The 14,932-nt window shown below is 39.1% G+C and overlaps 1 long non-coding RNA gene across 1 annotated transcript in view; it reads left to right on the top strand.

Annotated features, from left to right (window-relative positions):
• LOC144339985 (uncharacterized) overlaps positions 1 to 9,717 on the top strand; it is a 56,216-nt gene extending 46,499 nt beyond the window's left edge. The window contains exons 4-5 of the long non-coding RNA XR_013415635.1: positions 7,927 to 8,058; positions 9,374 to 9,717. This is a non-coding gene — a long non-coding RNA (uncharacterized LOC144339985). The remainder of the gene's footprint in view (positions 1 to 7,926; positions 8,059 to 9,373) is intronic.
• The last annotated feature ends 5,215 nt before the right edge of the window (positions 9,718 to 14,932 follow it).

Raw genomic sequence — 14,932 nt, 5'->3', positions numbered from 1 at the left:
AATACAGATTCACAAGAGAAAATCATACACATTTATTTACTACAAGTTATACGTGGTATGGAAGCCTTCATAAGGAAAGGAAGACCTCCCCCAAATGCATAAATTTGTATATTCTTTATGCTAGGTTTGATGAAGAAATATGATTGAACAAAGGGAGAATGATGTCATTGAGAGAGGAGGAAGGAAGAAACCAGTCAGGCAGGCAGTTATGGTGGGTCCTTGGTTGAATCCTCTCAAACAAAAGAACAGCCAGAAAAATCAAGCTGCAGGCACAGATAAGGCAACTTGCACAGCGGGGCTTGCCTAAGACATGCCCAGAGCCACACAGATAAGAAAGGCTACACAGGTGACTTGCCCAGACATGCCTGCAATGGAAAATTCCATCCCCTGACACATGTGCAGTAAGGGCAACAAAGCAATATGGAGTAACTCAAGCTAAGGGCCTACATGCACATTAGGAGGATGGGGTGGAGCTACCAGAAATTCGCATCTCATGCAAATGAGATGCCCAGCTCTAATTGGTTTCTTATAAAAGCCTTTGCATTCAACTGTAAAAATGGCAACCTCTTTTGGGCCCCCTCTCTGTGGTGGAGAACTTTCTTCATTTGCTTATTAAACTTCCACTCCAACCTCAACCTTGGTGATCATGTTCCTTAATTGTCATGGTTGTGAGACAAAGAACTCAGGGTGGTACCTCAAACAACGAGAGACTACTACATTGTGGTGCATTGGTGAGACTGTAACATAATGGTAATAAACTGGGGAGAACTTAGGAAGCCCTGTTTGTTCAAACTCTTCTCTTTGTTCCTGTGTCTTCAGAAAAGAGGATGTTCCTATCTTCTGGGTGTAGGGAGGACACCTCCCACATGAGGGTCATAAGACCTACTTGAGGGGATGGTCAGGAAATCCTTCCTAGGTTTTATGATCTGTTTCAGGGGATTGGGGCATTGTTGGGGAGATAGTGAGAGTGACCTTCCTGCTTCTGCTGTCTTCTCAAATGCCAAAGTTTCACGTTTTGGGGTAGCATGTCCTGAATTCCTTCAACACAAAACCCAGAGTTAGAAAAAGAAAAGACTGAGTGACTTAATTAGATAAAAGCAAAATATTAAGCAATGACAAAAGATATCATTTAAAATGTTGTTAAAAAGAAAAAAAAAGAGAGAGAGAAAAAAGAAAACAAGCAAAATGTTGTTAAAAAGCCACAATTTGGCTGGGTGCAGTGGCTTGCACCTGTAATCCCAGCACTTTGAGAAGCCAAGGTGGGAGGATCTCCTGAGTCCAGGAGCTCAAGACCAGGCTGGGCAACACAGTGAGACCCCATCTCCACAACTCCCCTATCCCACTTCCCAATGCACACAAACAACAATTTGGCAGAAAATATTTGCAATGTGTGAGAAAAAATCAGAAAATACTTACACTTGAGCTAATTAATTGATGACAGAGATGATGGTTCTTAATCATTGAGAACCTCATTGAGGGTTTGACTGTCATCTATCTCAATATCATAATTTTTCTCACACATAATGACATAATTTGAACATGTTTTCATATTATTAAGTGTGTCTCTAGAACATAATTCTTAATAGCCCCACAGAAATTCACTATGCTGAGTGTAGTGTTGAATGCTGCGGTCACCACAGTGGAGCTGGCCTGGAGGAGAGTGAGTAAGGTGCTTTCATCAGTGACCCACCTCCATCCTTTCCAGTCAGTGACACAGGCTCTTGTCAATCAACAATGAACAATCATTTATAAAGTGTCCCAAATGATTAGCTTGCATGGGTTACCTGTGTCTGCTGTTCCAGAACTGATTCAATTTCCTCAAATCCTTTTCTCCTCCTCCTCCTTCTCCTCTTCTTCCTCCTCGTCGTCTTCTTTCCCTTTTTTAAGCTAAAGATGGAAAAGAGAGGCGGGAGGAAAACATGTGGTAGTATGAAACCAGTAAATGTGTGAAAACTCCATTTTCTCAAATTATAAGCAGCTTTCTCAATGAATATATATCTATCTGTATCTATATCTATATATATAGATAAAGATATAAAATCCCTCGTGTTAATAGATATTTTTATAAAATAACCAGAAGCTGGGTTTGACTTGAAATTAAATGTAATAATTCCTTTCTGATACCCTTAAATAATACTTTAATTCACAGGGAATATCAAATAAAAACTGTTTTAATAGTAGTTTCTTATTTATAGATTTTGAAAAAGTTTTCTTCCTATTAGAGCAAGCATATTGCAATTTATTTAGCAATTAAAATGAATTAAAATATTTTGAGAAGTTCATGATTTCAAATGATTCCTTCAAATGAAATGCTAAAGTTTTACATTTATAACATGATAAGTGAAAAGCAATGACATTGCTATAGGAAATATAATTCTAAAATGTATTCTAAAATACAATATTTCAATGTTTTCATAAGTTTATGACATAGTAATAAGTTCTGATTAAGAAGTAGAAAGCCCGTAAATGTGGAAAGAAGAAAAAAAATCCATTCAAAGCCTCATGGTTTTTAATATTCATTGTATTTCTTTTCAGTCATTTTTCCCAGCAGAAGTTCTTCTCTTTCATCCTTCATTATTATTATGTTACATATACAATGTGAATTTTTCATTTTTTATGCGACATAATATAATGGGTTTTTAACAGAACTGTCATTCTATGAGAAGGATCTTTCATCTAAAGAATGCACATTTATGATACAGTCCCTGTAATAGCGAGAAAAACACCAGGCTTAAATAGATGTGTTTATAAATGAGTCCTGCTTCAGGTCCAGAGCCTTTTTGGAATTTAGGGAAGTTTGGATAACATTACTCATTTTAGCTTTCTTCCCAGTAGCAAAGAAAATGGCTTTTGGCAGCTGGGTGTGTGATATAATGCCAATCACCAGGGGCAATGCCTGACAATTAACTTAGAAAATCTCATCACTTTTGACTGATAAAAATGGAAATGGCTAGTTTCCAATTTATAAATATTTGGTTTATTATTGCATGGCAGACACAAAACAAATTTTGTGAGAAGGTACTATTTATGTCAACTAGAGCCTCCCAGTGGGTTGGTGAACAGATGTCTTCTGTCTATAGATCAGTGATATTTCTAGCAGACATCCCTTAGGGTACAGGCAAATCTCAGGGTTATTGTACCTACAACCAATTCAAGCACTGAGCTGGGCACTCATATTTGTTCTTAACCTTCGTCAGGAGAGGACTTATTCACTCCATCATTCATTTCCCTTCAGTGAAGTCTAGCCTCCCTAGAGAAAGCCTGCTGTGAAAGGTGTGGCCCTCTCAAGTATCAGTTTGCAGATGACTTTATGTAGACACAATAAATAATGCACAGAAAATAAAATGAATGCTACTGATCTGAAGTATTTATCTATTTCTGACACCTGAATTCCCCGCCCAGAAGTAGGAACCCTGACCGTATGAAGAATGAACAGCACACCACACCACCATTTCAAAGCAAAACCCCCAGCGTGCACAGAACGCTGCTTTGGATAAAAGATGGCAGCTGCAGAGCTGGAAGGGTAGCTGGTTGCCATGGTTACCGAGGCTCTGATTCAGCCACCATATGCCACCTGGTGTTCTTAGCCTGAAAAAGCAGGTCTCAGTGTCCTAGATTGGCAATAGAGCTATGGCCATAGCTCTTCCGAATCAGTACTGGATTTGAATGTGTAGCAATGTTTGCGTTGTTTTATTCGTTTATAGAAGATTTTGGGGTTTACACCCTAATGACTTAATGTAGAGGTTCATCTGGGGAAAGGAAAGAGAAACACCTTTAAAACAATCACTCTAAATTCTCCCATGGAAACAGTGCTATATGTATATTCATTTTCAAAGATCTATCTTTTGTTCTCTTTTCAGGACAAATTTGTTATCCAAATCTGATAGGTCATACAATAGTGCAACAGCAACTAACTCAAAATGCTGGGCACGATGATTGCAGAACATGATATATCAATTATCAGCCCCCTATGATCTTCAGAACATTTATCTTCTTCTAAAAGTGCTGTATGGCAAATAACAGTGCTATGACCTTATTTTAAGGTTGAATTGTATCCAATTTTTTTTGCTTATATATAAATAATATGTAAATTTATATATATTTAAATAAGTATATATATGACATTCTATAACATTGCTAAATGGAAAGAAATCTGTTATAATAAGGCAGAGATTGGACACCTATTTGAGACTCCTTGAGAGTATTCCACAGTGAATGGGTAGTTGTTACATAGTAGTGGCTAAATATACAATATGCTATGTTACGATAATATGATATAAGAATTTTGGCCCTTATTGTATATTTTGCCAATTTCATGTTTGATTTTTATATTTTGATAAAAATATCAACTAGTGTTGGATATTGCTGGTGATTCAACTTTGAGTTAAACATTCTGGTTATCCTTTTCTCCAATCTCTACACCTGTTAAAAAGCTGATTACTGATTTATTTATATATTTTTTTGAGATGTAGTCTCGCTCTGTTGCCAGGCTGGAGTGCAGTGGCATGATCTCATCTCAGCTCACTGCAACCTCCACCTCCCAGGTTGAAGCAATTCTCCTGCCTCAGCCTCCCGAGTAGCTGGGACTACAGGCGTGCACCACCACACCCAGCTAATTTTTGTATTTTTAGTAGAGACAGGGTTTCACCATGTTGGCCAGCATGGTCTCGATCTCTTCACCTGGTGTTCCACCCATCTCAGCCTCCCAAAGTGCTGGGATTACAGGTGTGAGCCACTGCGCCCGGCCTGATTACTGATTTTATATTAATGATCTGAGCTTACAAAATTGTTATTTTGATGTCATTTTTACCACTGCTGGGGAAACAATTGTCAATGTAATAAATAAATCAAATGGTTTTAAATATAAGAAAAAAATAGCTTTTACTCTTTACAACTCTTCCTGAATATTGTCAGAATTTTTAGTACTGTACAATTAAAAAAAGAAAAAAAGAAAAAATTTGCCGGGCATGGTGGCATGCACTTGTAGTCCCAGCTACTTGGGGCCTGAAGTAAGAGGGTTACTTGAGCCCGGGAAGTCAAGGCTGCAGTAAGCCGAGATAGTGCCATTGCACTCCAGCCTGGGTGATAGAACAAGACTCTGTCTCTAAAAAATAAAAGTTTTTTTTAAAAAACGGCTGGGTGTGGTGACTCACACCCGTAATCCCAGCACTTTGAGAGGCCAGTGTGGGCTGACCACCTGAGGTCAGAAGTTTGAGACCAGCCTGGCCAACATGGTGAAACCCCATCTCTACTAATAACACAAAACTTAGCCGAGCAAGGTGGTGGGTGCCTGTAATCCCAGCTACTCGGGAGGCTGAGGCAGGAGACTCACTTGAACCTGAGAGGCAGAGGTTGCAGTGAGCCAAGATCACGCCATTGTACTCCAGCCTGGGTGACAAGAGCAAAATTCCATCTCAAAAAAATAAATACATAAAATAAATAAAAATAAATAAATAAATTTGCTCTAGAGATTGCTACAACATTCAGTATCATTTTTAATTTTGGTGTTCATTAGAACAGCCTCATTATTCTAATTAACTGACGTTATAAGTTGTACATATTATAAATTTGAATTTAAAATATGCATTATGTCAATTGAGAATAGTTTTTTTCTTTATTATTGGGGTCCCAAATACAATTCTTTTTCCTTCAAAATGGGTTCTGTTGCTATAAAGTCTGAAAATCACTAGACTTGATAATGTCAGGGACATAGTCAAATAATTTTTTAATTTTTATATTTTATCAAGACGAGGTCTCTCTATGTTGCCCAGGGTGGTCTCAAAGTCCTGTGCTCAAGGCATCCACCTGCCCTGGCCTCCCGAAGTGCTGGGATTATAGGCATGAGCCACTGCACCTGGCCTCAAATACCTTTTTGAAGATAATTGACCCTGCCTCAGTAGACAAATCAATGCAGAGAATGTCAGGGACTCTGGCCTCCCTCTCTCCAGCTGGAAATACCATTAGGTGCCAATACAGATATACGGAATTCACAGAATATACAGGAGATAGAATGAGCTGGCATATGTAAAGAAACTTTGTCCTACAAGAACAAAATCCTGTGATAGGCCAGGATCCCTTCAGGCCTTGAGATGAGGATGCTGACTGGCAAGAGAAATCCCGTGCGCCGGTGGAAGCAGCCTCAGGTGCAGCTTCGCTCTCCTGGAGAAAGCTCTGCTTTGCTTCTTGCACACTTGCCTATTTTTTCTGTTTCTTCATTCCTGAATGCATCCTGGGGACCATGACCTCCTCTGTCTTATTTTTTTATATTTGTTTTGTTTGCTTGGTGATCTCCTGAATACACTCCTAGTTTTGTCCCCCTGACCTAAGCACTTGACATTTGGCCCTTGGCTCTTTAATGATTAACTCACCCGTGATTACCAAAAATCCTATTATTCCTACTACCTGAACCACAGCTGCTCCTCTTCTCACATCTCTACCATTTATTGAGCCTCTACTATGAGGGAGGTACTTTGTTAGCGCTTTGCTCTAACTTTCGCAAGTTTTACAGAAACTCTTTGAGGTAGATATTATTCCCATTTTACCAGCGGGAAGGCTGAAGCTCAGAGACAGAGAGGTAAATTAAGTAGAGCAAAAGGTCACATGGTTGGTGAATTTTAGAACAGATTCAAATCCAAGTTGGTCTGTGTAAAAGACTCCAAATTCTTTTTCTTTTTTTTTTTTTTCATTTTTATTTATTTATTTATTTATTTATTTATTTATTTATTTATTTTAAGTTAGTTCCTGCAAGCAGAATTTTGTTTTCTCTTTCCACCTACTGGACTTGGTCTGCATAGGTGCCAGCTACATTCTGACACAGGTTGCTTCCAGAATCTACCCAAGCGCTAAATGCCATCCTGTTTTAAGATGGAGTGTTTTTAGCCTGAAAATAACCAGAGACCCTGATATAAAATTTGTATTTACAGCTTTTAAATAGAATGGCTCTCTCTGTGTGTGTGTGTGTGTGTGTATATGTATGTATGTTTATATGTATGTATAATCAATGTCAAGTGGAATTTCAATATGTATAGGATAACTCTTTATAGCATGGTTTCAAATCATTTCATCTGGGGAGATGAGAAAGAAAGAGGGAGTGCCTAGTATATTTAGGAACTGCAGGTCCTGTAATGACAGAGCAAACATAACAAGATTAAACTGTATTCCAGGGAACACTTTAGAATTTGTTGTTTAGGTACAATGTTGCACTCAACTTTTTTCACTTAACATTATACTATATGTATCTTTTCCATGTTTTAATCTTTATAGTTTTTTTGTTGTTGTTGTTTTGTTGTTTTTTTAGATAGGGTCTAACTGTTGCCCAGGCTGGAGTGCAGTGGCACAATCTCGGCTCACTGCAGCCTCCACCTCCTGGGCTCAAACAATCCTCCCACCCCAGCCTCCCGAGTAGCTGGGACTACAAGTGTGCACTACCACACCTGGCAAATTTTTAGTAGAGATGGGGTTTTGCCATGTTGGCCAGGCTGGTCTCTAACTCCTGGCCTCAAGTGATCCAGCCACCTCGGTCTCCCAAAGTGCTGGGATTACAGTCATGAACCACTGTGCCTGGCCTTAATCTTCATAGTTATAATTTCTAATTGTAATCATATGATTTCTGTGTTTCACTGTGATGATTTATCGTAATTAATTATTGTTTTTCTTGAGCATTGAATAGCTTCCTAAGGTGTTATCTGCCTTCCCTCCCATGAACATTTAAACTAAATGGGAAATAAGATTTTTTAAATGCCAACTTTATCAAGATATAATTCATATACTATGTAAGCCACCCATTTAAGGTGTACAATTCAATGATTTTTAGTTGCACAGAGTTGTGTGGCCATCATAATTATACATTTTAGAACATTTTAATCACTTCCCAAACTCATACTAATTAACAGTCACTTCTCATTTCCCTGAATCTCTCCACACTAGGCTACCACTAATCTACTTGCTGTCTTTATGGATTTGCCTATCCTGAATATTTCATGTTAATGGAATCATACAATGGATAGTCTTTGTGACCTGTGCCTTAGCATAATGTTTTCAAGGTTCCTTCATATTGTGGTATGTACCCAACATCATTCCTTTTTATGGCTAATTAATATTTTATTGTATGATTATACCATATTTTGTTTATCCATTTATCCATCTAGGGACACTTGGGTTGTGTTATGGTCACTGTGCACCTGTTCTTCCATTTACACACAGGCAGCAAAGCATGTAGCTGTGTTGCTTCTTTGTCTCCTGGTGATAAACCCACACAGCATTCCACAAAAGTGAACAATTGAAATAGGGACTTGGTCAGTAAAGATGAATGCAGAATAAAAAAAAGAAAACAAAAACAATGAATGATAATGCTAGACATGAAATTTGAGTCCAACATCAATGGAGCTATAGATGAAATTGTTGACAGAATGCACAGGCAGTCAGAGGCATTTGGTGAAGGTGACTTTATTGACATAAATGAAGAAAAATATTTGTGAGAAAAAGGATGAAGATCTTCCAGAGGAAGTGACAGCAGCAAAAAAATTTTTCATTAAAGGAATTCTCAGAGATATTTTATGACATTGAAAGCACGAAGGATAAAATGTTGGTATCTGATTCAAACTTAGAAAAGAGTATGACAGGCCGGGCGCGGTGGCTCAAGCCTGTCATCCCAGCACTTTGGGAGGCCGAGACGGGCGGATCACGAGGTCAGGAGATCGAGACCATCCTGGCTAACACAGTGAAACCCTGTCTCTACTAAAAAATACAAAAAACTAGCCGGGCGAGGTGGCGGGCGCCTGTAGTCCCAGCTACTCGGGAGGCTGAGGCAGGAGAATGGCGTAAACCCGGGAGGCGGAGCTTGCAGTGAGCTGAGATCCGGCCACTGCACTCCAGCCCGGGCGACAGAGCGAGACTCTGTCTCAAAAAAAAAAAAAAAAAAAGAGTATGACAATTCTCCAAAGCATAGAAAAGATGTTCATATTGTACCATAAATTATATGACAAAAAGGCAAAAACTTTTCAGACTACTCTTGATATGTTTTTTATAAGGAAATAAAACAGTTTAATTCTCAATGTTTCTAAAATTTTAGAGTATGCTGAATAAATATTAGTTGTACGTTTTTTCCCATTTCACTATACATTTATAACCAAGAGAAGGAAAGTTTTCAATGCAATGTTCCAACAAAAATTTAAACATCACAGACGGTTGTAACTTTCCCCATTGATTATTATAACTGTTTTGCATGGTTTTAGCTTGCACAGTCTTTTTTTGCAGTCTCACACTATCATGCAAAGGGATGATTGCCTGTAGCTGATATAATGTTGCTTATTGGTATAAATTTATGTACATTTATCTTATTTAACATAATTTTTTTTTTTTTTTTTTTTTGTAGAGGTGGGGTCTCACTATGTTGCCAGAGCTGGTCTCAAACACTCGACCTCAAGAGATCCTTCTGCCTCAGCCTCCCAAAGTGCTGGGATTACAAGCATGAGCCACTGCGCCTAATCAATGTAAAATTATTAACCCTTTTCTTATCAAACTTTAAGCTCCTATAGTGTGCCTGGCCCATAGAACCTGCTTAATTTTGTATATATATAATTTTTTCCCTGAATACCTCCTTTCATTATGTTTATATTTGCTTCTGGATACAGCCTTGACCTTATACATCAGTAAAGTAAATTTTTAACATTTTTCCAATTTTTAAACAATACTGTAAACATTCTCCTCACTCTGTGTGTGCAAAATAAAATAAAAATAGTTTGATCTAAATTTCCTGTTTTTCCCTAATACTCTTGTTAATTAAAGAAAAATCAGACTTTTAAAGAATTAAAGTCATAGTTTTATTTAAAGTTACTGAGCATCGCAACCTGGGAGAGTCTTGCAGAGTTTCTGCTAGGCTGCTCAAAGCCATATTTCAGTTCGCAGCTTATATATCAAGTGGTAGAAGTTCTACATGTGCTCACAAGTGAAGTCAAATGTGCTCAGAAGTTACATTAGAGCAACGTCTCAGCAAAGTTTGGGTGCAAGAGTACATCTGGTTGTAGATGACAGAGGCATAATCATTAATCCCGTCAGATGTTATCTTACGTACAAGCGCTAGGATTATTGAACTTATCTTTTTTTAAAAATGCAGTGATTCAAGCAAGAGATGTGAGAACCTGTGCTCTGTCCTGCTTATCGTCTCCAAGGTATTCTTCTGGAGGGCTGCACACAGTCACGGAGTCAGGGGCTTATGAAATGTTGCAGACAGGCAGGATGAGCAAACATGGGCTGACCTCCCGACAAGGGCTGACTATGTGACTGGCCAAAGGCAGATATTTCCTTGATTAGTTCTAATTGTTTGGCCTTTTGTTTTTAAGTTTAGACCTTTAATTCATCTGAAAATGTTTTTGCATCTGCTGTACAATATAGTCATAACTTTATTTTAAATTTAATTTAATTTTGTTTTATTTATTTTGAGACAGAGTCTTGCTGTGTTGCCCAGGCTGGAGTGCAGTGGCATGATCTCGGCTCACTGCAACCTTCGCCTCCCAGGTTCAAGTCATCCATGCCTAAGCCTCCCGAGTAGCTGGGACAGGTGCACACCACCATGCCAGGCTATTATTTTTGTATTTTTAGTAGATACAGGGTTTCACCATGTTGCTAAGGCTGGTCTCAAACTCCTGACCTCAGGTGATCCACCTGCCATGGCCTCCCAAAGTGCTGGGATTACAGGCGCCACTGCACCCAGCCTACTTTATATATTTTTTAAAATGGAGATCCAGTTGTCCCAATGCCATTTTCATTCAAGGAGCCATCCTTTCCTCTGACTGTAAGTGCCCCAATTATCATACATTTGTCTCCCATTTGTACATGGGTCTATTTCCAATTCTGGAAGGACTCTGGAAGGAAAACAATGACCAATCACCTATGACTGTCCAATAATTGAAAATTCAAGAGACTCAGATTAAAAAAAAAACTATTACATATAAAAAGGCAATTTAGAATGATCTCTAGCTACAAGGTGAATAGTAAAAGATCAATAGCTTTTCTTTATAATAGCATCCCCATTAGAAATAGAAATTTAAAAAATTTACAGCAGCAACAAATCTATAAATTACCCAAGGCTAAATTAAGCAAGAAAGGCAGAACACTTATGTGAAAAAAGCTTTGCAATTTTACTGAAGGACATAAAACAAGAGCTGAACGCAGATACATACCATGTTTCTAGACGGAAAGATTTACTATAAAAAAGCTGTTAACATTTCTCAAAATAATGTATAAATTTTATGCAATTCCAAAGAGAATCCCCAGGCAGCATTTGAGAGGGGATCTTGAAAAGTTTCTGTTTTCATCTGAAGGAAAAAAAAAAAGTGGTAATTATACCAACAATGTTTTGAAAAAGAATAATAGTGAGGGAGGACCTAACAGATACTAAACTATATTCTAAAGCAACACTAATTAGTATTTTTAGTAGGGGAATGTGTCAAATATATCAGAGGTATCAAAAGAACCCAGAAATAGACCTATGTACAAATGGGAGTGAAATGTATGATGAGTGGGCCATTTACAGTTAGTGAGGAAAGGATGGCTCCTTGAGTAAAAATGGTATTAGGGCCAGGCACGTGGCTCATGCCTGTAATCCCAGCATTTTGGGAGGGCTAGGTGGGTGGATCACCTGAGGTCAGGAGTTTGAGTCCAGCCTGGCCAACATGGTGAAACCCTGTCTCTACTAAAAATACAAAAATTAGCTGGGCATGGTGGTGTGTGCCTGTAATCCCAGCTACTTGGGAGGCTGAGATAGGAGAATCACTTGAACCCGGGAGGTGGAGGTTGCAGTGAGCCGAGATCACGCCACTGCACTCCAGCCTGGACAAGAGCAAAACCCTGTCTCAAAAGGAAAAAAAAAATGGTATCGGGACAGCTGGATCTCCATTTTAAAAATACAGTTATGACTATATTGCATAGCAGATGCAAAAATATTTTCAGATGAATTAAGGGTCTAAATTTAAAAACAAAAAGCCAAACAATTAGAACTAATCAGAAAAATAGAGGCCATATATATAATTTTAGAATAGCATAGAAAAGCCAGAATGTCTAAAAAAAAGCTTCTGACAGATCTGACTAGATAATATTCTATTATGTATATATATTTCTTAGTTGGACTTCATGTACAGAGGGCTGAGTTAATCATATGCTTTAGTTTATTCACATTATTATTATTATTTTGATACTTTTGGCATTTTAATTTTATTTTTATCTCATCCCATTACCCAGGCTGGAGTGCAGTGGTGCAATCGTATCTCACTGAAGCCTTGAACTCCTGGGCTCAAGGGATCCTCCTACCTCAGCCTCCTGAGTAGCTGGGACTACAGGCGTGTACCAGCACACCCAACTAACTTAAAAATTTTTTGTTGTTATTGAGATGAGGTCTCACTAGCCGGTCTTGAGTTCCTGGCCTCAAGTGATCCTCCTGCCTCAGCCTCCCAAAAGTGCTGGGATTACAAGTGGGATTACTTTTGGGTTAAGTAAATATTTTTGTGATCCCTTGTATCTCCACTATTGACTTATTAGTTATACTTGTTATTTGAAAAAAATGACTGTGGTTAGGTACAATGGCTCACGCCTATAATCTCAGCTCTTTGGGAGCCAAAGCAGGAGGACTGTCTGAGCCCAGGAGTTTGAGAGTAGCCTGGGAAACATAGTGAGACCTCATGTCTACCAAAAAAAAAAAAACTGCTGGGTGTGGTGGAACGTGCCTGTAGTCCCAGCTACTCAGGAGATGAGGTGGGAGGATTGTTTGAACCCGGAGGTCAAGGCTGCAGTGAGATGTGGTCATTCCACTGCACTAAAAGATTGCTCCAGAGTTTCCCCTGTGCATATTTAACTTAAAACAGGCTATCATCAAACAACTTCACATTCCATGTTAAAAATCTTATTACAATATACTTCTACTTCTCCATTTGGAAAGCTAGTTGGCAGCTAGTAGAGGGGTCAGCCTGGACATTCTGTCCTTGAGAAGGCTGGCCTGCAGTCAGAATTTCATGAGTTTGTGGCTTTTCCAGATGGCTTTGGGAATTTTACTCGTGGTGTGCATGCCATGCGGTCTCTAGTATAAGGTCTTCTTCTGTGAGCACCTCTCCCTCAGCTGAGCCAGGGCTGTGCCACTTTCCTCATAGGAATTTCTCAAGTCTTCCATTTTGGTCAAACAAACTCCAAGTAGAATAGGTTTGGCCATGAGGGGTCAGTCTCTTCCTTTTTTTTTCTTTTTCTTTTCTTTTTTTTTGGAGACAGAGTCTTGCTCTGTCTCCCAGGCTGGAGTGCAGTGGCATTATCTTGGCTCATGGCAAGCAACATCTCCCAAGTTCAAGTGATTCTCCTGCCTCAGCCTCCTGAGTAACTGGGACTACAGGCACCCACCAGCATGCCCGGCTAATTTTTGTATTCTTAGTAGAGACGGGGTTTCACCATGTTAGCCAGGCTGGTCTCAAACTCCTGACCTCAAGTGATCTGCCCGCCTTGGCCTCCCAAAGTGCTGAGATTACAGATGTGAGCCACTGCACACAGCCTAGTCTCTTCTTGACACAGCCTTGACACAGTTTTATCAATTGTCAATTTTATCAATTGTCAATGGTGTGTGTAGCAACATGTTAGCTCTTAGGCAATGGAGGAGGGAGCAAATATTATGAGAAACATTGGGAACTTATGGCTTAACAAAGAGAGTAGTTTCCCCAAGTTTAGTTCAATAAGCTGCTGTGTGTGTGTGTGTGTGTGTGTGTGTGTGTGTGTGTGTGTGTCTTGATTATTTGAACTGTTATTTGGTTGATCTGAGGAAAATTACGGGTCATACATTCTGGTTTTGAAACATCTCGCCAGAGTAGAATCTTTGTTAGAAACCAGTGAAATCCAGTCTCTTAGCTCCCTTTTGATAACCTTTGATACCAGGCTTTATTTTAAATACTTCAAAAGTCCAGAAAACAAATTTGACAGTTGGGAATGGATAGTGGTTCAGATACCAGAAGGATTAGCATGAAAGGAAAAATGGAAAATAAAAAGAAGATGCAATAAATAGTAAGACCTGAGTTGAAGTGTAAATCCCTTATCCTGATCATAAATCTCGATTCAAAGACCTTGGCAGGACTTTGTCTACACGAGATGTCATCTTGAGTCACAGGATCTTAAATCACAGAATTCACAGGAGGTTGTCTGCATTGGCAGTGGTCTGTTTCTGGGGCTTTTAAGTGGGTTCCAGGGTCAGATTTCCAGCAAGTTTGTATGTCAAAGTTACAGAATTTTTTCTTTTTATTATTTTTCTTGCAGACTAACCTCTTGGTAGATACAAAGTTGTAGAATCTTAAGTTCTTCTTCTCTTCCTCCTCCCCGCCTTCCTCTCCCTCCTTCTTCTCTTCTTCTTATAAAATATATATAACATGAAATTTATTGTTTTTTGTTTGTTTGTTTTGTTTTGTTTTGAGACGAAGTCTTGCTCTGTTGCCAGGCTGGAGTGCAGTGGTGCGATCTCAGCTCACCGCAACCTCCACCTCCCAGATTCAAGCTATTTTCCTGCCTCAGCCTCCTGAGTAGCTGGGACTACAGGTGCACGCCACCGTGCCCAGCTAATTTTTGTATTTTTAGTAGAGACAGAGTTTCACCATGTTGGCCAGGATGGTCTTGATCTCTTCACCTTGTAATCCGCCCGCCTCAGCCTCCTAAAGTGCTGAGATTACAGGCATGAGCCACCACACCCGACCGAAATTTATTGTTTTAACCTTTTTTCAGCATAAGTTCAGTGGCACTAAGTACATTCACATTGTTGTGCAACCATATCACCATTCATTTCTAGAACATTTTTATCTTCCCCAACTGAAACATCATACCCATTGAACAATAACTCTCATTCCTTCCTTCCTCCAGTCCTTGACAACCAACATTCTACTTCCTGTTTCTATGAATTTGACTGCCCCAGGAACCT

Source organism: Macaca mulatta, chromosome 3 (genome assembly GCF_049350105.2).
Source record: "Macaca mulatta isolate MMU2019108-1 chromosome 3, T2T-MMU8v2.0, whole genome shotgun sequence".
Lineage (NCBI taxonomy): Eukaryota > Metazoa > Chordata > Mammalia > Primates > Cercopithecidae > Macaca > Macaca mulatta.
The sequence above is the reverse complement of the archived record's forward strand: the minus strand, read 5'-3'. Positions and strand labels throughout refer to the sequence as shown.